Here is a 23,176-nt window from a genome sequence, read left to right on the forward strand (position 1 = left end):
CACCACCTCCCAAGAGCACTAGAGCAAGTGAGGGGTCATTTAGACGTTAATTTCATCAAGTCCCTGTTAATATGGGAAGACACAGTGTCTATGCTTAAGGCACAACTCTCCTAAACACGAGAGTTAAGTATACAACTTTAGAACACTTTCCCACCAGGAGACTCGAACCCTAGCCAGCACAGAAGCCTTCCAGCAACTGGCATAACAGGTTCGCCTTAACCCGCTCCACCACCCGCTCAGACCCTTAAAGAGATGGTAATTTCGGAGTATTTAAATACACCAAAGATCACCACCTCCCAAGAGCACTAGAGCAAGTGAGGGGTCATTTAGACGTTAATTTCATCAAGTCCCTGTTAATATGGGAAGACACAGTGTCTATGCTTAAGGCACAACTCTCCTAAACACGAGAGTTAAGTATACAACTTTAGAACACTTTCCTACCAGGAGACTCGAACCCTAGCCAGCACAGAAGCCTTCCAGCAACTGGCACAACAGGTACGCCTTAACCCGCTCCACCACCCGCTCAGACCATTAAAGAGATGGTAATTTCGGAGTATAGGGTTCGAGTATAGGGTTCTAGGGTTCGAGTCTCCTGGTGGGAAAGTGTTCTAAAGTTATATATATATATATATATATATATATATATATATATATATATATATATATATATATATATATATATATATATATATATATATATATATATATATATTTATATATATATATATGACAATGTCAGACCACGGAGGAAAAATGAAACAGGAATTTCCTTAAGTACTTTCGTATATTAAATACATCTTCAGAAGGTCATTTTACAGATCGAGTGATGGGTATAAATAGGCAGGAGAGAGTGGTGAAGTAAGGTGAGGTACAATACTTGGACAACGCAGACGGCCCATTGGCCCATCAGATGCACCCAATTGGCCCATCCGATGTAGCCCAATGGCCCATCTGATACAGCAGACATACAAGCATAATACATAGGTAATTATAACATAAAGAGGTAAATATATACAATAAATTAGTGAGACAAATGTTTTTCAATGATCTCATTGAAAATTGGGATCATTGAAAAACATTGTCACATTCTTAATATATATATATATATATATATATATATATATATATATATATATATATATATATATATATATATATATATATACATATATATATATATATATATATATATATATATATATATATATTATAGATATATATATATATATATATATATATATATATATATATATATATATATATATATATATATATATATATATATATACATATATATACATATATATATACATATATATATATATATATATATATATATATATATATATATATATATATACATATATACATATATATATATATATATATATATATATATATATATATATATATATATATATATATATATATATATATATATATATATATGACAATGTCAGACCACGAAGGAATATAGGCAATGTCAGTCTTGCCTATATACTGAGTTTTTTGAGGCTTACAGTCCCCAAGAGGGCATTTGAAGGCATAGACGACGTTGGTCTCTTTTAAAGGGTTCTGCTTTTTGTCTGGTGAGTTTCTCATGAGTGGGCTGGCCGTTTTTTTGGTTTTATAGTAAATTGTCAGTTGTATCTTCTGATTTTTGTCTGTAGGGATAACGTTTCTACTAACAATATCTTTCAGGACCCTTTCCTCCGTTTTATGGGCTGTGGAAAAGAAGTTCCTGTAAAATAGTCTAATAGGGGTTATAGGTGTTGTGTTAGTTGTCTCTTCAGAGGTTGCATGGCGTTTCAATTTCCTTCTTATGATGTCTTCCACGAAACCATTGGAGAAGCCGTTGTTGACTAGGACTTGCCTTACCCTACAGAGTTCTTCGTCGACTTGCTTCCATTCTGAGCTGTGGCTGAGAGCACGGTCGACATATGCGTTAACAACACTCCTCTTGTACCTGTCTGGGCAGTCACTGTTGGAATTCAGGCACATTCCTATGTTTGTTTCCTTAGTGTAGACTGCAGTGTGGAAACCTCCGCTCCTTTCCATGACTGTTACTTCTAGAAAGGGCAGCTTCCCATCCTTCTCCATCTCGTAAGTGAAACGCAACACAGAATTCTGCTCAAATGCCTCCTTCAGGTCCTGCAGATGTCTGACATCAGGTACCTGTGTAAAAATGTCGTCAACATACCTGCAGTATATGGCCGGTTTCAAGTTTATGTCGACTTAGACTTTTTGCTCGATGGTACCCATGTAGAAATTTGCAAACAGGACACCTAGGGGAGAACCCATGGCGTCCCCATCTACTTGCTTATACATGTGTCCATCCGGGCTCAAGAAGGGTGCCTCTTTAGTACAAGCTTGTGGTAGTTTCCTTAGAATTTTTTCTGGTATGTCATAATCTCATATGTCGTTTATCTACTGGAAGCGAAATGTGGATACAGTGCTAGGATTTCAGGTAATTTATCCATGGTAATACGATAGGTTGCCATATCATACAGAGTGTGCTTAGATTTATCTCCAAATGGCTCAATTTTACTACAATCCAAGATATAGTGTTCGAGTGTGTGTCCCTGTGTTTGTCCACACACTTTACACTTTATTTCATCTAGATCCCTAAACAAGCCCAACTGCCAGAGATACTTGTAGCCAAGTCTTATACGAGCTGTGACGACATCTGTTAGTCTACTTATTTTGTTACTTGCCCCATACACATGTTTTACTTCACACATTTCTTTGTGATGAACAATGGATCTGCTAGTTCCAGTTTGCTCTGTTATACTTACTTCAAATTCATCCAGGAGTTCTCATCTAATGACACTTTTAAGGGACCTATTTGATAACTCAAGATTCCGTTCAATACTGTCTTTATTTACTGCAGCCTTAGCAAAGGCGTCAACTTTGTCATGTTCTTGCAGTCCAAGGTGAGAAGGAATCACAACATTTTCATATTTACCCTCTTACTAAGTATTCTTATATATCTACGTCTAGCTTCCAAGACAAGCACGTTATTACTTGATTGCAAACTGTTTATTGCTCGTCGTGAGGAAAGGGAGTCGGAAATAATTAAGCTGTCTACTTCAGTGTTGTCAATAATTTCGTGTGCTACCAGTATTGCTACCAACTCGGCTTGCATTGTGGATGCCCAGTTACTAATTCGTACATGCCTTTGAATTGTGCTGCCATCGGGCTGATGAACAATAACATCACTTCCTGCCCTCCCTGTTGCTGTATTGAGTGATCCGTCAGTGTATATGGTCTGCGCTATGTTGTTTTCTGCTTGTATAACGTGAATGTGTTCTATGGTGCTTAATTTAGCAGCAAGCTAGCAAGCTAAGCATGAGGGTTGTTTGTGATTAGTTTCTTGGTTGGATATGGAGGGGTCAGGATGGCAATACAGCACTTCCTTCCACCTGCCAGGGTGGAAGGAAGTGCTGTACTCTTTCGTCTGTATATACATCGTTCAGTCCCATCATTTTAATATGAGTGGCTGTTCTTTGAATCTATTTAGACTCGCTGGTTCCATTTCGTATGTGTTCTAACAGTTCAACTGACACAATGTTGTTTTTGTTATCACGCAGAAGCTTTAGTCCCATCATAAGATTAATTTAAAATATTCTATCTCGAATGCTAAGTATATTTAATTCTTTCCACATGTTGAGAACGTTGGTAGTTATAGGACAGCCAAGTATAATTCTGAGCGCCCCATTTTGCACCTTTTCCAGTCTATCAATACTTTTGCCATTTTGCAGGACTAAAGCTGGTGCATGATAGTCTATCAGAGACCTTATATATGGTAAATACATCATTTTTGCTATTCTAATATTAACACCGTATTTAGGACTGTACCCCACTTCAGTTCTGAGAACCTTGAGTCTGTCTCTTCATTGTTGATGCAACTTATTGACTGCAGTTGAGATACAAGGGACAGAGACACCAAGGTAGCTTCTCCCCTGCTTCAACCTACCTTTCAACCTAGGGTAAGCAACTCCAGACCGACAACTAGGATGCAACTCCATAATCCCCTGAGACTGAAGGATGCCTACTGCTACTACTACTACTACTCCGTACAGAACCAATTCTCCACATAACATTAATGCAGGTGCTGTACTGACCACAAAACTTTACAGCAGATGTATAAAGAATCTCTATAGAGCACTACATCAGGCACTGTATAGAGACTCTCCACACAACACAGTAGGTACTGAACTAGTACACACGACTGAACATTTCAGCAGATGTATCAGACTCTCCTCTGAACACTTCATCAGTCACTGTACTCCACAGAACAACAAGGAGATGAAAGCAATTGCCGAGTTATATCCCAAAGGTGCTTTCTGGATCCTTGGCTCCAACGAGGTCACTGAAGACACCTGGAGGAAACCTGACACGAGTGAGTCTCTTAACTAATATATTTAACTTTTATTTTATTTTAACCATCATCTTCAGATTAATAATAAATTATCTATGTTGGTGATAGGCAACCTGATATATATATATATGCACTATGTTGGTGATAGGCAACCTGATAAATATATATATATATATATATATATATATATATATATATATATATATATATATATATATATATATATATATATATATATATATGTCGTACCTAGTAGCCAGAACTCACTTCTGAGCCTACTATGCAAGGCCCGTTTTGCCTAATAAGCCAAGTTTTCATGAATTAATTGCTTTTCGACTACCTAACCTACTTAACCTAACCTAACCTAACTTTTTCGGCTACCTAACCTAACCTAACCTATAAAGATAGGTTAGGTTAGGTTAGGTAGGGTTGGTTAGGTTCGGTCATATATCTACGTTAATTTTAACTCCAATAAACAAAAATTGACCTCTTACATAATGAAATGGGTTGCTTTATCATTTCATAAGAAAAAAATTAGAGAAAATATATTAATTCATGAAAACTTGGCTTATTAGGCAAATCGGGCCTTGCATAGTAGGCTGAAAAGTGAGTTCTGGCTACTAGGTACGACATATATATATATATATATATATATATATATATATATATATATATATATATATATATATATATATATATATATGTCGTACCTAGTAGCCAGAATGCACTTCTAGGCCTACTATTCAAGGCCCGATTTTCCTAATAAGCCAAGTTTTCCTGAATTAATATATTTTCTCTAATTTTTTTCTTATGAAATGATAAAGCTACCCATTTCATTATGTATGAGGTCAATTTTTATTTATTGGAGTTAAAATTAACATAGATATATGACCGAACCTAACCAACCCTACCTAACCTATCTTTATAGGTTAGGTTAGGTAGCCGAAAAAGTTAGGTTAGGTTAGGTAGGTTAGGTAGCCGAAAAACAATTAATTCAAGAAAACTTGGCTTATTAGGCAAATCGGGCCTTGCATAGTAGGCTCAGAAGTGCGTTCTGGCTACTAGGTACGACATATATATATATATATATATATATATATATATATATATATATATATATGTCGTACCTAGTAGCCAGAACGCACTTCTCAGCCTACTATGCAAGGCCCGATTTGCCTAATAAGCCAAGTTTTCCTGAATTAATATATTTTCTCTAATTTTTTTCTTATGAAATGATAAAGCTACCCATTTCATTATGTATGAGGTCAATTTTTTTTTATTGGAGTTAAAATTAACGTAGATATATGACCGAACCTAACCAACCCTACCTAACCTAACCTAGCCTATCTTTATAGGTTAGGTTAGGTTAGGTAGCCGAAAAAGTTAGGTTAGGTTAGGTAGGTTAGGTAGTCGAAAAACAATTAATTCATGAAAACTTGGCTTATTAGGCAAATTGGGCCTTGCATAGTAGGCTGAGAAGTGAGTTCTGGCTACTAGGTACGACATATATATATATATATATATATATATATATATATATATATATATATATATATATATATATATATATATATATATATATATATATATATGGTTCTTGGATGATGGTACCCTAGCTGGTTCCCAAGACTCCCTCCTGGAGGACATCAGAAAAATCCAGGAGCAAGGTGCAGTTTTAGGCCTCACCTTGAACCCTTCTAAATGTGAAATAATATGTTCACACCAGGGCATCGTAGAGAGAATAGAGGGTCTTCTGCCAAATATCCATAAAACTAAACCTGAAGTCAGCACTCTCCTAGGAGCTCACCTGGGGTTGAAAGCAATCGATGAGGTCCTTGATAAGAAAATCGCCGACCTTAAGAGGGTGGATGGGAGGATTGAGGATATTGATGCTCATGATGCACTCTACCTCATCACCAGATGTCTGTCCCTCCCCAGGTTAACCTACTTTCTGAGGTGTTCACCATCTTACAGTAGCCAAAAACTAAGGGAGTATGACCGGTTACTGAAATCAATGCTAGAAAAAGCCCTTAACCTCTCTCTTGATGACCTACAGTGGAAACAAGCCTTTTCTTCCCGTAAGACTTGGGGGCCTCGGAGTTCTAAGAGCAACGCAAATCGCTGTTCCAGCCTTCCTGTCCTCCTTATCAGCATCCGACGACCTTGTGAAGGAAATTCTACCTGCCCACTTACATCAGCTGGCAGGTGTACATGATCCCAATTTTACACGCTGTGCCACAGAGTGGGCCTCTCGTGCAGGCCCATCACCTCAACCACCATCCCCAAAAGCCCACAAGCAGTCCAGCTGGGATGGCCCCATTGTAGACCAAGTTGCTGCAGAGTGCCTGGCTGCTGCAACAACACAACACGACATTGCTCGCCTCACAGCAGTAGCAGCCCCACATGCAGGAGATTTCCTGTTAGCAACACCAATGTCAGCAACTGGCACGCGTCTCACACCACACGCCCTCCGAATTGCTGTGGCCATTCGCCTTGCTGCCCCAATCCACACCACATATAGGTGTATTTGCGGCGAGGTGGTGGCTGACAGGTACGGCCACCATGGCCTACTCTGCCAAAGCACAGGGGGATGGCACTCGAGGCACAGTGAAGTTAACAACATCATCAAGAGGAGCCTCACTACAGCTGGATGCCCAGCTGAAAGAGAGCCCTGTTACATAACGCCCCGTAACTCTGATGCTCTTATTGGTCGCCCGGATGGTATCACAATGAACCCCTGGAAAAATGGCAAGCAGTTGGTATGGGACTACACGTGCGTATCAACCCTGGCTAACACCTACATTAACCTCAGTGTTGCACAACCAGGTGGCGCTGCCACCCACAGGGAAGCAGCCAAATCCCGTAAGTATAGAGAACTGGATCACCACTACAATTTTGTCCCCATTGCTTCTGAGACACTCGGCGCCTGGGGTAAAAGTGCTACCAGTTTTTTGAAGGAACTGGGTTCTAGGCTCATTGAAACAACAAGGGACCCTAGAGCTGCCAGCTTTCTTTTCCAGCGCCTCAGTGTGGCGATACAGAGGGGAAATGCGCACTGCATCCAGGGTTCCTGCCCGCCGTCTGAGGAGCTGGAGGAACTCGACAACCTATGATAACCATCTTTGTAACCTAAATGTAACTCCTTTTTTGTAACAAAGTTCAAATAAAGCAAATATATATGTGTACATACAAAAGAATGGGGGTGGTAGGTATATATATATATATATATATATATATATATATATATATATATATATATATATATATATATATATATATATATATATATATATATATATATATATATATATATATATATGTCGTACCTAGTAGCCAGAACTCACTTCTGAGCCTACTATGCAAGGCCCGATTTGCCTAATAAGCCAAGTTTTAATGAATTAATTGCTTTTCGACTACCTAACCTACCTAACCTAACCTAACCTACCTTTTTCGGCTACCTAACCTAACCTAACCTATAAAGATAGGTTAGGTTAGGTTAGGTAGGGTTGGTTAGGTTCAGTCATATATCTACGTTAATTTTAACTCCAATAAAAAAAATTGACCTCTTATATAATGAAATGGGTTGCTTTATCATTTCATAAGAAAAAAATTAGAGAAAATATATTAATTCATGAAAACTTGGCTTATTAGGCAAATCGGGCCTTGCATTGTAGGCTGAAAAGTGAGTTCTGGCTACTAGGTACGACATATATATATATATATATATATATATATATATATATATATATATATATGTCGTACCTAGTAGCCAGAACGCACTTCTCAGCCTACTATGCAAGGCCCGATTTGCCTATTAAGCCAAGTTTTCCTGAATTAATATATTTTCTCTATTTTTTTCTTATGAAATGATAAAGCTACCCATTTCATTATGTATGAGGTCATTTTTTTTTATTGGAGTCAAAATTAACGTAAATATATGACCAAACCTAACCAACCCTACCTAACCTAACCTAACCTATCTTTATAGGTTAGGTTAGGTTAGGTAGCCGAAAAAGTTAGGTTAGGTTAGGTTAAGTAGGTTAGGTAGTCGAAAAACAATTAATTCATGAAAACTTAGCTTAATCGGCAAATCGGGCCTTGCATAGTAGGCTGAGAAGTGCGTTCTGGCTACTAGGTACGACATATATATGTATATATATATATATGTCGTACCTAGTAGCCAGAACGCACTTCTCGGCCTACTATGCAAGGCCTGATTTGCCTAATAAGCCAAGTTGTCCTGAATTAATATATTTTCTCTAATTTTTTTCTTATGAAATGATAAAGCTACCCATTTCATTATGTATGAGGTAATTTTGTTTTATTGGAGTTAAAATTAACGTAGATATATGACCGAACCTAACCAACCCTACCTAACCTAACCTAACCTATCTTTAAAGGTTAGGTTAGGTTAGGTAGCCGAAAAAGTTAGGTTAGGTTAGGTAGGTTAGGTAGTCGAAAAACAATTAATTCATGAAAACTTGGCTTATTAGGCAAATCGGGCCTTGCATAGTAGGCTGAGAAGTGTGTTCTGGCTACTAGGTACGACATATATATATATATATATATATATATATATATATATATATATATATATATATATATATATATATATATATATGCAGAATAACCACATATGAAAAATAGAAACTGCTTAACGCGTTTTCGGCTAATTCGCCTTCATCAGAGCAAAGTAGAATGAAGATAAGATTGCTGATCAGACCTTTATATCCGCCTGGGCAGATCACCTGACCACCAAAAATAAGTGGAGGAAAGGAATTATAAGAAAGAAGGTAACTGCAGAAGGCCTATTGGCCCATACAAGGCAGCTCCTATTAATATCTCCAAGTGCCATACGTGTTTAAATGATTGCTATATTGTTTTGACGCGCTATATTGAGGCTTAAATAGGGATCCAACTTGTACATACCGGAGCTCACATTAAGGCTGTTGTTACAATGTTTGATCAGAGCAGACTCGATCACGTTTCGTTCAACAAAATCCTTACTTTTAACAATACATTTTGCCCCTGTGAAGTCGATAGAATGATTACATAAACTGGAATGTAAATACAATGCACTGGATTGCTGGGCTGTACGAATAGCGTATGAATGCTGTTTTAAACGCGAGGAAAGAGATTTACCTGTCTGGCCGATGTAAACACATGCACACTCATTACAAGGGATGGAATACACACAAGCTGCTACAGACGAGGGCGAGTTCTTAATTAACATGGACTTAACTGTATTATCATTTTTGAACACTAGATTAATATTAAGGTTCTTCAGGGCTGGGGCAAGATTTACTAGACCCTCAGAATATGGTAATACCAACGAATTTTTCAGTTCTGGTTTCGACTTAGTAGTCTGTTTGTAGAAAGTCCTTTTTGCTTGACCAAACGCAAGATCCAAGATCGATTTTGGGTATTTTAACTTCTTCCCGATTTCAAATATATTTGCTATTTCTTCATCGAAAAATTCCGGACTACAAACTCTCAGTGCTCTGAGAAACATACCAGAAAAAACTGCCCGCTTGACCTGAACATGATGATTTGAATAGAAATGTACATACGAGCACACATTGGTAGGTTTCCTATACACATTGAATTTGAAACTTCTACCAATTCTATGAATCATGATGTCTAAAAAAGGCAGAACACCATTCACTTCGTTCTCAATTGTGAATTTAATTGACGGAACCAGCGAATTGATTTGATTGAGAAAATCAGTTTCGTCATGATTAACCGGCCACAGGCACAAAATATCGTCAACGTACCTGTACCAAAGCAAATTTGAGGGTAAAATCCTGGGAAGGATATTTGTTTCGAAACATTCCATGTACAGATTGCTCAAAACAGGGGAGAGGGGATTACCCATCGCCATGCCAAATGTTTGTTTATAAAATGAATCATTAAAGCTGAAATAATTATCTTTAATGCACAATTTTATAAGTTCAATAATGGTGTTAGTAGGCAAAGTTAAATTATACCTAGGGAGTAGATCCCGTAAGAATGACAACAGATCATCAACAGGAACCCTAGTGAACAGAGCCGTCACATCAAAACTCACAAGTTTAAAATCATAATTTAATTTCAAACTAGACAACTTGTTAACCAAGTCCAAGTTGTTTGTTGTCACTAGATGAAATCTCACTAGATTTCTCCAAATTGCAAAAACTTTTGGCAATATTTGCATAATTCACATCTCTATTTGATATGGAGAAACTCAGACCGTAACCAAGAGCAGTCATCGTATCATTATCAAGTTGTTTACTAGAGAGATTAATAACAAAGTCAGTGTTGGCATGTTTATTCCAATCACTTTGTTGAATGAGCCTATTTAATTTTGAATCAAGCTTCGTACTTACATTCATTCAACAAAGTGATTGGAATAAACATGCCAACACTGACTTTGTTATTAATCTCTCTAGTAAACAACTTGATAATGATACGATGACTGCTCTTGGTTACGGTCTGAGTTTCTCCATATCAAATAGAGATGTGAATTATGCAAATATTGCCAAAAGTTTTTGCAATTTGGAGAAATCTAGTGAGATTTCATCTGACGACATCAATATTTGCAAGGGAATGGTGTACGGTTCTCTACTTAAGGGTACTGTGCCTAATTGTCCAGAGAGGTTTATGCGAGCGTTCAAAACCCTCAAAAAAGATAACTCTCTACATATCACTAAAGCTGATAAATCCAATGCTGTTGTCATCATGGACAAAGAAGACTATGTCCAAAAAATGAACCAATTATTGGAGGACAGAGACACTTACTTACCTGTTAATAGTGACCCTATTGAAAGAGTTATTGCTCATTTCAACAAAACTCTTAAAACCGTGCTCAAGAAAGATAAGGAGTTGATTCCTAAGTTTTTAAGTCGTTCCCCTTCTCTCTCCATATCTATATGGGCTTATTAAAACACACAAACCGAATAATCCTGCAAGACCTATTATTAGTTCTGTTGGATCTGTGGCATATAGACTTTCCAAATGGCTTGTCCAAGTCTTGTCTCCAGTAGTAGGTTCCATTTCCAACTCACACATAACAAACAACTTGGACTTGGTTAACAAGTTGTCTAGTTTGAAATTAAATTATGATTTTAAACTTGTGAGTTTTGATGTGACGGCTCTGTTCACTAGGGTTCCTGTTGATGATCTGTTGTCATTCTTACGGGATCTACTCCCAAGGTATAATTTAACTTTGCCTACTAACACCATTATTGAACTTATAAAATTGTGCATTAAAGATAATTATTTCAGCTTTAATGATTCATTTTATAAACAAACATTTGGCATGGCGATGGGTAATCCCCTCTCCCCTGTTTTGAGCAATCTGTACATGGAATGTTTCGAAACAAATATCCTTCCCAGGATTTTACCCTCAAATTTGCTTTGGTACAGGTACGTTGACGATATTTTGTGCCTGTGGTCGGTTAATCATGACGAAACTGACTTTCTCAATCAAATCAATTCGCTGGTTCCGTCAATTAAATTCACAATTGAGAACGAAGTGAATGGTGTTCTGCCTTTTTTAGACATCATGATTCATAGAATTGGTAGAAGTTTCAAATTCAATGTGTATAGGAAACCTACCAATGTGTGCTCGTATGTACATTTCTATTCAAATCATCATGTTCAGGTCAAGCGGGCAGTTTTTTCTGGTATGTTTCTCAGAGCACTGAGAGTTTGTAGTCCGGAATTTTTCGATGAAGAAATAGCAAATATATTTGAAATTGGGAAGAAGTTAAAATACCCAAAATCGATCTTGGATCTTGCGTTTGGTCAAGCAAAAAGGACTTTCTACAAACAGACTACTAAGTCGAAACCAGAACTGAAAAATTCGTTGGTATTACCATATTCTGAGGGTCTAGTAAATCTTGCCCCAGCCCTGAAGAACCTTAATATTAATCTAGTGTTCAAAAATGATAATACAGTTAAGTCCATGTTAATTAAGAACTCGCCCTCGTCTGTAGCAGGTTGTGTGTATTCCATCCCTTGTAATGAGTGTGCATGTGTTTACATCGGCCAGACAGGTAAATCTCTTTCCTCGCGTTTAAAACAGCATTCATACGCTATTCGTACAGCCCAGCAATCCAGTGCATTGTATTTACATTCCAGTTTATGTAATCATTCTATCGACTTCACAGGGGCAAAATGTATTGTTAAAAGTAAGGATTTTGTTGAACGAAACGTGATCGAGTCTGCTCTGATCAAACATTGTAACAACAGCCTTAATGTGAGCCCCGGTATGTACAAGTTGGATCCCTATTTAAGCCTCAATATAGCGCGTCAAAACAATATAGCAATCATTTAAACACGTATGGCACTTGGAGATATTAATAGGAGCTGCCTTGTATGGGCCAATAGGCCTTCTGCAGTTACCTTCTTTCTTATAATTCCTTTCCTCCACTTATTTTTGGTGGTCAGGTGATCTGCCCAGGCGGATATAAAGGTCTGATCAGCAATCTTATCTTCATTCTACTTTGCTCTGATGAAGGCGAATTAGCCGAAAACGCGTTAAGCAGTTTCTATTTTTCATATGTGGTTATTCTGCATACTTGGATCAGTGTTTTTGTGATCATTGTTGCATATATATATATATATATATATATATATATATATATATATATATATATATATATATATATATATATATATATATATATATATATATATATATATATATATATATATATATATATATATATATATATATATTTATATATATATATGTCGTACCTAGTAGCCAGAACGCACTTCTCGGCCTACTATGCAAGGCCCGATTTGCCTAATAAGCCGAGTTTTCATGAATTAATTGCTTTTCGACTACCTAACCTAACTTTTTCGGCTACCTTACCTAACCTAACCTATAAAGATAGGTTAGGTTAGGTTAGGTAGGGTTGGTTAGGTTCGGTCATATATCTACGTTAATTTTAACTCCAATAAAAAAGAAATTACCTCATACATAATGAAATGGGTAGCTTTATCATTTCATAAGAAAAAAAATTAGAGAAAATATATTAATTAACGAAAACTTGGCTTATTAGGCAAATCGGGCCTTGCATAGTAGGCTGAGAAGTGCGTTCTGGCTACTAGGTACGACATATATATATATATATATATATATATATATATATATATATATATATATATATATATATATATATATATATATATATATATATATATATATATATATATATATATATATATATATATATATATATATATATATATATATATATATTATTAAATATGACCGAAAAAGTAAGATTAATAATTCTAACACGAATTTTCTCAATCTTTCTTATGTTTCTTTTCACTGTTGATGGTAATTCAAAGATCAATTCACCAAAATTCATTTTTATTTCTAGTCTGACGCGACACTTGAGCGCGTTTCGTAAAACTTATTACATTTTCAAAGACTTTAGTTTACAAACACACAACTGAAACTGAATAGAGCTTTACACATCTTCGAGGTTTATATCTACATTTGGGTGAGGTGGATGAGGGGAAAAACGAACTTTCAACAATGGGTATTAAATTCCAACACAAGACAGAACACGAAACAATGGGAATTGAATGGGTATTAAATTCAAACACAAGACAGAACACGCAACAATGGGTATTGAATGGAAGTAATTGTAGAATGCCTATTGGTCCATATTTCTTGATGCTTCTATATTGGAGCGGAGTCTTGAGGTGGGTAGAATATAGTTGTGCATTAATTGGCTGTTGATTGCTGGTGTTGACTTCTTGATGTGTAGTGCCTCGCAAACGTCAAGCCGCCTGCTATCGCTGTATCTATCGATGATTTCTGTGTTGTTTGCTAAGATTTCTCTGGTGATGGTTTGTTTGTGGGAAGAGATTATATGTTCCTTAATGGAGCCCTGTTGCTTATGCATCGTTAAACGCCTGGAAAGAGATGTTGTTGTCTTGCCTATATATGCCCTCTTGGGGACTGTAAGCCTCAAAAAAACCAGTAAGCAACAGGGCTCCATTAAGGAACATATAATCTCTTCCCACAAACAATGATGTTTGTGGGAAGACAAACCACAATTATAATGACTTATTGTATATATATATAATATATAATATATATATATATATAATATATATAATATATATATATATATATATATATATATATATATATATATATATATATATATATATATATATATATTGTGACGGTAAAGCGTTGGTGTTCGGCTGTTTCAAAAGCTAGGGGCAGAGCCTCGTCACATAAAGAAAAAAAAGAGAAAAGCTGGAACTTTCGTCTGTGGTAAGGTAATGGGAAGATACATAAAACACAAGTAAATTTAACAATGAAATTTTAATTACGTTAGAAAAACAAGACATGAATAAAATTGAGCATAAAATATAACAGACAAGTCAACAAACAAAATAATAAGAATAATCACTGGCAAATGAAAGTTACGTTAAGACAAGTGAGTAATAGCAAAGTAAATAATAAATGATGATGCCGGAATATTGGCTTCGAGCTGCCACCTCCCTTAGTACACGTAAGCCAAGGCTTAGTCTACCAATGAGAGATGTCACCTGCAAGGAGCACTGGAATATTCTGCCTTCTCTGGGTCGCTGCAGCCCAGACATCAACTAGTGGCGGAGGGTGGAAGGCAGGTGCGACGGGACACCAGCCAATCAGCGACAGGCAGGCAATGGACAAGCAGCTTGCCGGTTTACGGTGGTGGTGGCGGCGAGCAGGTGTGCCGGTGTGCTGGATACGTTTTGCTCTCTGGGCAAAACGTTTTGGAGATACTTGCTGTATATATCTTCTATATTATCTGTTGTAGTAACGTACTTTGGAGGGAAGAGCAGGCTCAATCTTTCTTGAAAGAGATTATCGTCACAACTTTCCCCCGAAGCCTGCGGTTCTGGAAGAAGTACGTCGTTATGTGGTGGAGTTGCTTCTACTTCATAAACTCTGCAGAGGGCATCGGCTATGATGTTGTCAGAACCCTTGACATAGCGGATCTCCAGGTTGAAATCTTGTAAATATAAAGCCCATCGTAGAAGTCGCTGGTTAGTGAATTGGGCTTGATGTAAGAAGTGGAGAGGGTTGTGGTCTGAGAAGATGGTGGTAGACCTGGCACCTTGTAGGTATGGAGCAAAGTGCTGGAGATTCAGGACGATGGATAGTAGCTCCTTTTCAATAGTGCTGCAGTTCCTCTGGTGGGGTTTCAATTTGTAGCTGTAGTAGCTGACAGGTAGAACCTCCTCGCCTCGTTGCTGCATCAGGACACCACCAACGCCGGTACCACTGGCGTCGACATGAAGGACGAAAGGCTTGGTGATATCTGGCGAGGCGAGAATGGGATTAGAACAGAGGAGGAATTTGAGTTGTTCGAAAGCAACGGTTTGCTGCATGGTCCACTTATACCGTTGCTTGGGACTGGTTAATATGATTAAAGGTGTAGCGACCGTACTGAAATTTCTCACAAACCTACGGTAGTAGGAGGCAAGACCAAGGAAACGCAGGAGCTGCTTTCTGGTGGTAGGCTGTGGATAATGCTTGATGGCTTGAGTGTGTGAGTTTAACGGAGCTAGGCTGCCACTCCCAATAACATGACCCAGATAACGCACTTTACCTTTCGCGAAGGTGGACTTGCCCAGGTTGATGGTGAGGCCGGCTGTCAGGAGCTTGGCGAACAGTCGTCGCAGCTGGAGCAGATGTTCACTCCAGGTGTTGGATGCTACGACGATATCATCCAAATAGGCGTACGTGTTATGCAAGCCCTGGATGGAACGGTTGACAGCTCTCTGAAAGGTGGCCGGGGCATTACATAGTCCGAAAGGAAGGCGTTCATATCTGAAAAGTCCGAAAGGAGTGATAAAGGCAGATATTTCTTTGGCTCACTCCGTTAAACACACTTGGTAATACCCCTTAAGCAAGTCCACTTGGGACAAGTATTGGGCATTACCAATGGCATCAAGGATGTCATCTATCCTTGGCAAGGGGTATGCATCCTTGACAGTCACATTATTTAACTTACGATAGTCAGTGCACAATCTCACCTTACCTTGGGGTTTAGGCACCAAGATACAGGGTGAGGCCCAGGGGGACTCACGAGGTGTAGCCAGTCCATGATCCAAGAGGTACTGCACCTCAGCACGCATGACTTCCTTCTTGCTAGGGCTGATTCGGTAGAAGGGTTGACGGATCGGCCGGGTGTCGGGGAGCAGTTGGATGTCGTGCTGGGTAACATTACACTCTTGGGGGTCATCTCGGAACAACTCCTGATGTTCTCTGAAGATCTTGACGAGAGGTGCACTATGATTATCCTGAAAATAGTTTGGAAGATCAGTAAGGATTTCCGAATTAGAAAGCGCTGACTCCTTGTCAGTGCTTTCGGGAGGAGAAGCAGGGAAGGTCTCACTGTGGATGTATGGTTCTGTATAAGCAGAGTAGTTAAGCATTACAGTGGGAGGAGTACCGTTATATAGCTTCAGGAGGTTGACGTGGCACAGCTGTGTCTTCCGCCGCCTATCTGGAGTCTCTAGAACGTAGTTATGGTTGTTTCTGCACTCCTTGATGCGGTAGGGTCCTGAAAACCTGTTTTGTAAAGGAGAACCTGGGATAGGGAAGTAAGCAAGCACGAAGTCTCCCGGCTTAAATTTTCTTACTTTGCTGGTCTGGTCGTAATGAGTCTTCATCCTCTCCTGTGCTTTCAATAGGTTATCTTGGGCAAAACTGTGGACTCTCTCTAGAATGTGTTGAAGGTTTTGAAGAAACTGGGGCACATTCTGATGCTCACTGAAGGTGGCATCACGTAGAGAGTCTTTGAAAGCCTTGAGGGGAGTACGGCACTTACGACCGTAGAGCATCTCATAAGGAGATACTCCTAGGGACTCATTGGGAAGACTTCTATAGATACACATTATCAGGTCAATTTGCTTATCCCAATCCTTAGAGGTTTCATTACAAAACTTTTTCAGGAGTGCTTTAATAGTCTGATGACTACGCTCAAGAGAACCCTGTGAAGCAGGATGATAGGCAATACCTGTTTGATGTTGAACTCCTCCAGTGTCCTTTTGAAGAGATCACTGGTGAAGTTGGTACCACAGTCGCTCTGAACCTCCCTTGGAAATCCATACTGGGTGAAGACCTTCAATAAGTGCTTCACAACCGTAGCAGCCGTAATGTTCTTTACTGGAACTGCTATGGGGAAACTGGTGGTAGGACACAGGATGGTTAAGATATAGGCGTTACCTGAACTGGTCCGAGGTAAAGGACCAACACAGTCTATAATAAGTCTGTGGAAAGGTTCCGCAGGCACCTGTATGGGAATCAGTGGCGCTCTGGGAATAGAGATGTTCGGTTTACCTGCCATCTGACATGTATGACACTGTTTGACGTACTGTTTGACGCTATTTACCATACCTGGCCAGTAGTAGTCTTGACGGATTCAATGGTAGGTCTTGTTGAATCCGTAGTTGGAGAGTGCTCCGTGGGCCAGGTGTAGAATAGTGGGCCGCAGGCTGGCAGGAATCACAAGTTGTTCAACGTTGGCCCAATCGTCCTCCTCCTTCAGTTTACTGGGTCTATATCTGCGGTAGAGCAAGTCGTTCTCTAGGAAGAACCCAGAAATACTGTCGGGTTGAGTCTCAGCCTGGAAAAATAATGGTGTTAAGGTAAGATCTTCCCTCTGTAACTTACGGAACTCCAACTTGGTCAGATTCGGTGGTAGTTTCTGAGGGTCTTGAGGGACAGCGGTAGCAGTAGAGTCAGCTGGCTGTGGTCGTGCGGCTTGTGCACGGGTGGTCACTAGAACCGGAGGAGAAACTTCATCACTCTCTTGAACCTTTGCTGGAACATACTCATATATAGGGTTATCTGTCACAGACGTACACACCTGGGATTTGTCCATGACGATCAGGTTGGTCGGTTGCAGGTCTTCTGCCAAGTCGTTGCCCAGGAGAAGTTGCACTCCAGGCATGGGAAAAGGCTTTTCCCTGACGGCGACTTGGACTTCTCCGTTCACGAAGGGACAATCCAGGTGGACTCTGGCGAGAGGATAAGGAGTGGTAGCAGTGAGGTCAGTGATGAAGACAGTTTCTCCGGTGTAGGCGATTTTGGGCACAGCCGACTTCAAGATGATCGATTGAAGAGCCGCTGTGTCCCTCAAGATCTTCAATTTGAAACGTCCCTCCGGATTTGAACCGTTGGCAGAGACAGTTCCAGTATACAGGTGTTTACTGAAAAGAGAAAGATCATTAACATGAACACCAACATTCATCACAGGCTTACCAGACTTAGGAGTTGGTTTGGGTTTTTGCGTTTCGGTGGTTCCTTTGTATTGAGACTTACCACATTTATCTATGGTATGTCCATAGAGTCTACAATACTTACAGTACAATTGCGAGCCAGCTTGATCGGTACTCACTTTCTCGTAACTGTACCACGACTTCTTACTGGAGGATGGTTCTGGTGTCAGCCGGTGGATGAGGCTGTAAGTGTCAGCCGACTTAGCACACTTCAGGTAGTCGGTTTCTTCTTTATCTGCTAAATATAGACGGACAGGAGGCGGCACACGCCTCAAGAATTCTTCACCTAGCATAAAGTTGACGAGTTCTGCAAAGGTAGAGACATGTGCTGCTTCCAGCCATTTCATAAAATATCTCCTTTTGGCGTTAGCAAACTCGAGAAAGGTAGTGGTACTTGCCTTCAGGTGGTCACGGAATTTCCTTCGATAACTTTCGGTGGAGAGAAGGTAGGCGTCCAACACTGCTTGTTTCAGAGTCTGGTAGTCATTCTCAGACGCCAAAGTACTGAGTGTGACTGCAGCTCTACCTGTAAGATGTACTCTAAGAAGGGTGGCCCATTGGTCGGCAGGCCAACTAAGTTGATTAGCAAGGGTTTCAAAGGTGGTGAAAAACACGTCAACTTCTGCTTCTACAAATGGTGGCATTAACTTACTTGCATGTGATATATTAAAACTGATGGGAAGATTGGCGGTAGCTTGCTGGCGTTGAGCGAGGTGTGAAGTTTCCAACGCGAATTCTCGTTGACGACATTCCAATGCCAGAGTTGCGTTTTGCTTGTCATGTTCGTGTTGCATCTCCAACTGGCGTCGTTTTGTTTCGAGCTGTATTCGTTCACGTTCACGGAGTAAGGCAATCTCACGTTCTTGTTCTTCCTTCCTCAAGGCAGCCTCACGTTCTTGTTCTTCCCTTCGTATGGCAGCTGCTCGTTCTTGTTGCTCGAGAGCTTCTCTTTGCATGGCAGCTGCTTCCCTTTGCTGCTCGCGTTCAATCTTGGCAAGCTCTAGTTTGAGTTTCATCGTTGCCAAATCAGTTTTATCTGCAATAAAGTAAGTTTCATGAGTTTCAGAGTCTATCTTACCTTGCTCTAAGAAGTGATCCAGTAACAGGTTGTGTATCTCATTTTTGTTGGCTTGGTAGGGAACTTCTAGTTGATACTCATGTGCAAGAGTGTGTAATTCAGTCCTCTTGGCACGACTTAAAGTCCTTATTTCACCTGCTGGATCTGCACGGAAAGCTTGGAGACGAAACATGGTGAAATTAGCAAATAAATGCACAACGAATATACCGTTGTGATATAGTGAATGTCAGAAACAGGACAACGTGGCAACTGGTACCTATCCTGTGGAATCTTTAACAATTAAAGTTAATTACAAGATGTTAAATGATTAATTAAATCAAGGTCGCAGGAAATCTTGTACCCGGTACTCATGTAAGAGGATAAGGGCAAGAAAATCCTACTAAACAAGTGAAACTGAGTTTCTAAAACAAATGAAACAGTTAATTGCCTCAAAAGTAAAATTGGTAGTCCAAGAATGTAGGCATACCTTGCCGAGTCTCTATAGGACATAAGCAAGTTTTCCCACTGAAATTAATATGATACTTACAGAATTAGCGAACTTTTGTGCTCTGAAAAAAGAAAGCTAATTCCCTACCAATGTATGTATCATCATCTCTAACTGACGTGTAGGGGTGCGAGGTGTCAACTGGTGACGAGAACTGCTGCTGAGGTCCCAATTCAGCAACTAAAGTTCGTGCTTGAGGAACTATGGCCCTCTTTATCCTCCTACTGTCAGATTGCAGAAGATTAGGTGCACTTGACATCTTAATTAAGCCATCTTAATTTTTCCCCCAATGTAGTACACTTGTAAGGTTTTTCGCCTGTATGAACTCTCATATGACTCTTTAAGAAGCATAGCCATCTAAATTTTTCCCCACGTGTAGTACACTTGTAATGTTTTCGCCTGTATGAACTCTCATATGTCTCTTTAAGAAGCATAGCCATCTGAATTTTTTATTGCGACCTGAACATTCATAATGTTTCTTCTCATTATTTATTTTTGGGGGCCTTTCTTTGTGATGTTGTGGTTGAAATGTTGGTAATGATGTAGTAGACTGTAAAGTTACATTGGACTGTTGTATTTGCTGATGAGAAGAATCTGAAAATGATTGGGGCATTTTTATGTAGTACTTTAATGATTACCCCCCCCCCTCTCTCCATATACAGTATGAAAAACTAAAAAAAATATGTACAACAGATAAATGAAAATAGTTAAAAATGTTTAAGGATTTTTAAAATTCCTCAATTACCTCCATTGTTTCATACATGGTCTTCGTTCAATTATTGATGTTATTTCCAAATAAATTATTCTGATACCGGATGAGTAAGATTCTTAAAACAATTAAAGTTTAATCAAAATGGAAAGAGACATCCTCATATCTCCGACCCCTCTTTCCTTTAGTAAAAATATATATGTTGTACCTAGTAGCCAGAACGTCGTTCTGGACTACTAGGTACTTTCTGGACTACTACTACTAAACTCTGGACTACTTCTGGACTACATACTACTAGGTACGTTCTGGGCTACTACTACTAAAACGACTAGTGAATATAGTGAGTATAAAGCCCTGTGGGACTCCACTGGTGGCTTTACTACGCCAATCGGAGGTCTCACCCATATTGCTTAGACAGTCCCTTATCACTTAGTAGCACCCTACCAGTTTCTTTTACCTGTTTCTTCAACTTATGTACCAGCCTCTGTGTCAAAGGCTTTCCATCAGTCCAAGAAAATGCAGTCCACTCATCCTTCTTTTTCTTGCTTAATTTTTGTCACCTGATCGTAGAATTCTATTAAACCAATAATTTAAAAAATGAGTGAAATTGTTAAAACAATCTTGAATATTATAACATTCCCAGACGATGGTTCCTCGGGTTTAAGAGAACGTATATTCATAAAAACTCTTATTAACAATTTTGTTGTTGTGAATGATGATGATAAAAGAATGGTTCTATTATTGAATAAAATGCTTCATTTGTTTACTATCTCTGATCGATATATTAAATTAATAACTGAAACATATTCTCTTAAAAGTCGGAATCAACAAAAACAAACAATAGCTCATTTTAATAAAAAAAATGTAATGAATGCGAAAATGAAAAAAAGTGAATTAGAAATTAAATGTGGAAATCAAGATGCCTCAATAACAGATTTAAATACAAACGTGAGAGATTTAGAACTTACTATTGTGCAGCTCTCAGAGAAATTAGGAGACCATGAAAATGAAATAGAGAATTTAAAGAAGGAAAAATCAACTCTTCAAGATAATCAAAATAAATTGAAAAATAACCTTTAGGATCGAAACAATACTGAATTAATGAAGCTTAGAATCCAATATGATGATGAAAAGAAACAGTATGAAACAGAATATGCATTTATGTTAGATGAGAAAGACAGACAAATTCAACATATCTCCGAAGACAAAGACAAACAAATAAAAGACTTAGCTGATGAAAATGAAAAACTAACCGATTTAATAAATTCAAATAATACTAGAATAAGATCCAAATACGTTACACTCGAGAATGACCTAAAAACATGCAAGGAACAATTAAATAGTGCACTTGAACAATTAACTATAAGTCGTCAACACCAACAAGAATTATATAGGCAAATAAATACAAATTTAATGTCTCTTGAAGAATACCAACTAAAATTAGCCACATGTGAAAACGATATAAAGAACCAGAATATGCAATTTCTGGAATGCCAACAAGCCCTACAAAAATGCAAAGATGATAAACTCAGAAAAAGAAGAATATAATAATTTATTAGTATCCCAAAAGCATTATGTTCAGGAATGCCAACAAAAACTACTAGCTGGTGAAAATTCTAAAAAATAAAGTATGATGCATATAATACATTAGTAAAGAATATAAATGAAGCAAATAAATATAATATTGAAACATTAGAGCGACTTTATACAAAACCTATACTATCGAATAGCGATATAATTCATTGTTTTTCAAGCATATTTCCTTTAGATGATGATGAATCGAAAGCAACAAGAAAATCACAAATTGAAGCAAATTTAAATAAGTTCATTCATCAGTTGAATACTGAACGTGATAACTACATTCGCGAAGAACGTGAAAAGGACATTAGAGACAGGATTTCCCGTTTAAATTATATTAATAATAATGATCCACACCAAAAGAATATATACTTAATATTTTTACTAATGAGGAAGAAAGAAATTTATTTAATCAAATATTAGAAAAATTTAAAATTAATATTATCGATGAAACAGTATATAAACACGAACATCAAATAATTAATGTCTTATGTAAATGAAAATGATAATTTAAAACGCCAATTAGACGAACCTAATTATGTTGCTAAACTGTTAATAGACGCGGTGGCATCAATAGTTTTAGTTAAAGAAATTATAATACGACAAATTGTTGACCTGGAAAGAGATCATAAAGGGACGAATGAGGAAGTTATA

This window comes from Procambarus clarkii, chromosome 15 (assembly GCF_040958095.1).
Source record: "Procambarus clarkii isolate CNS0578487 chromosome 15, FALCON_Pclarkii_2.0, whole genome shotgun sequence".
Classification (NCBI taxonomy): Eukaryota; Metazoa; Arthropoda; class Malacostraca; order Decapoda; family Cambaridae; genus Procambarus; species Procambarus clarkii.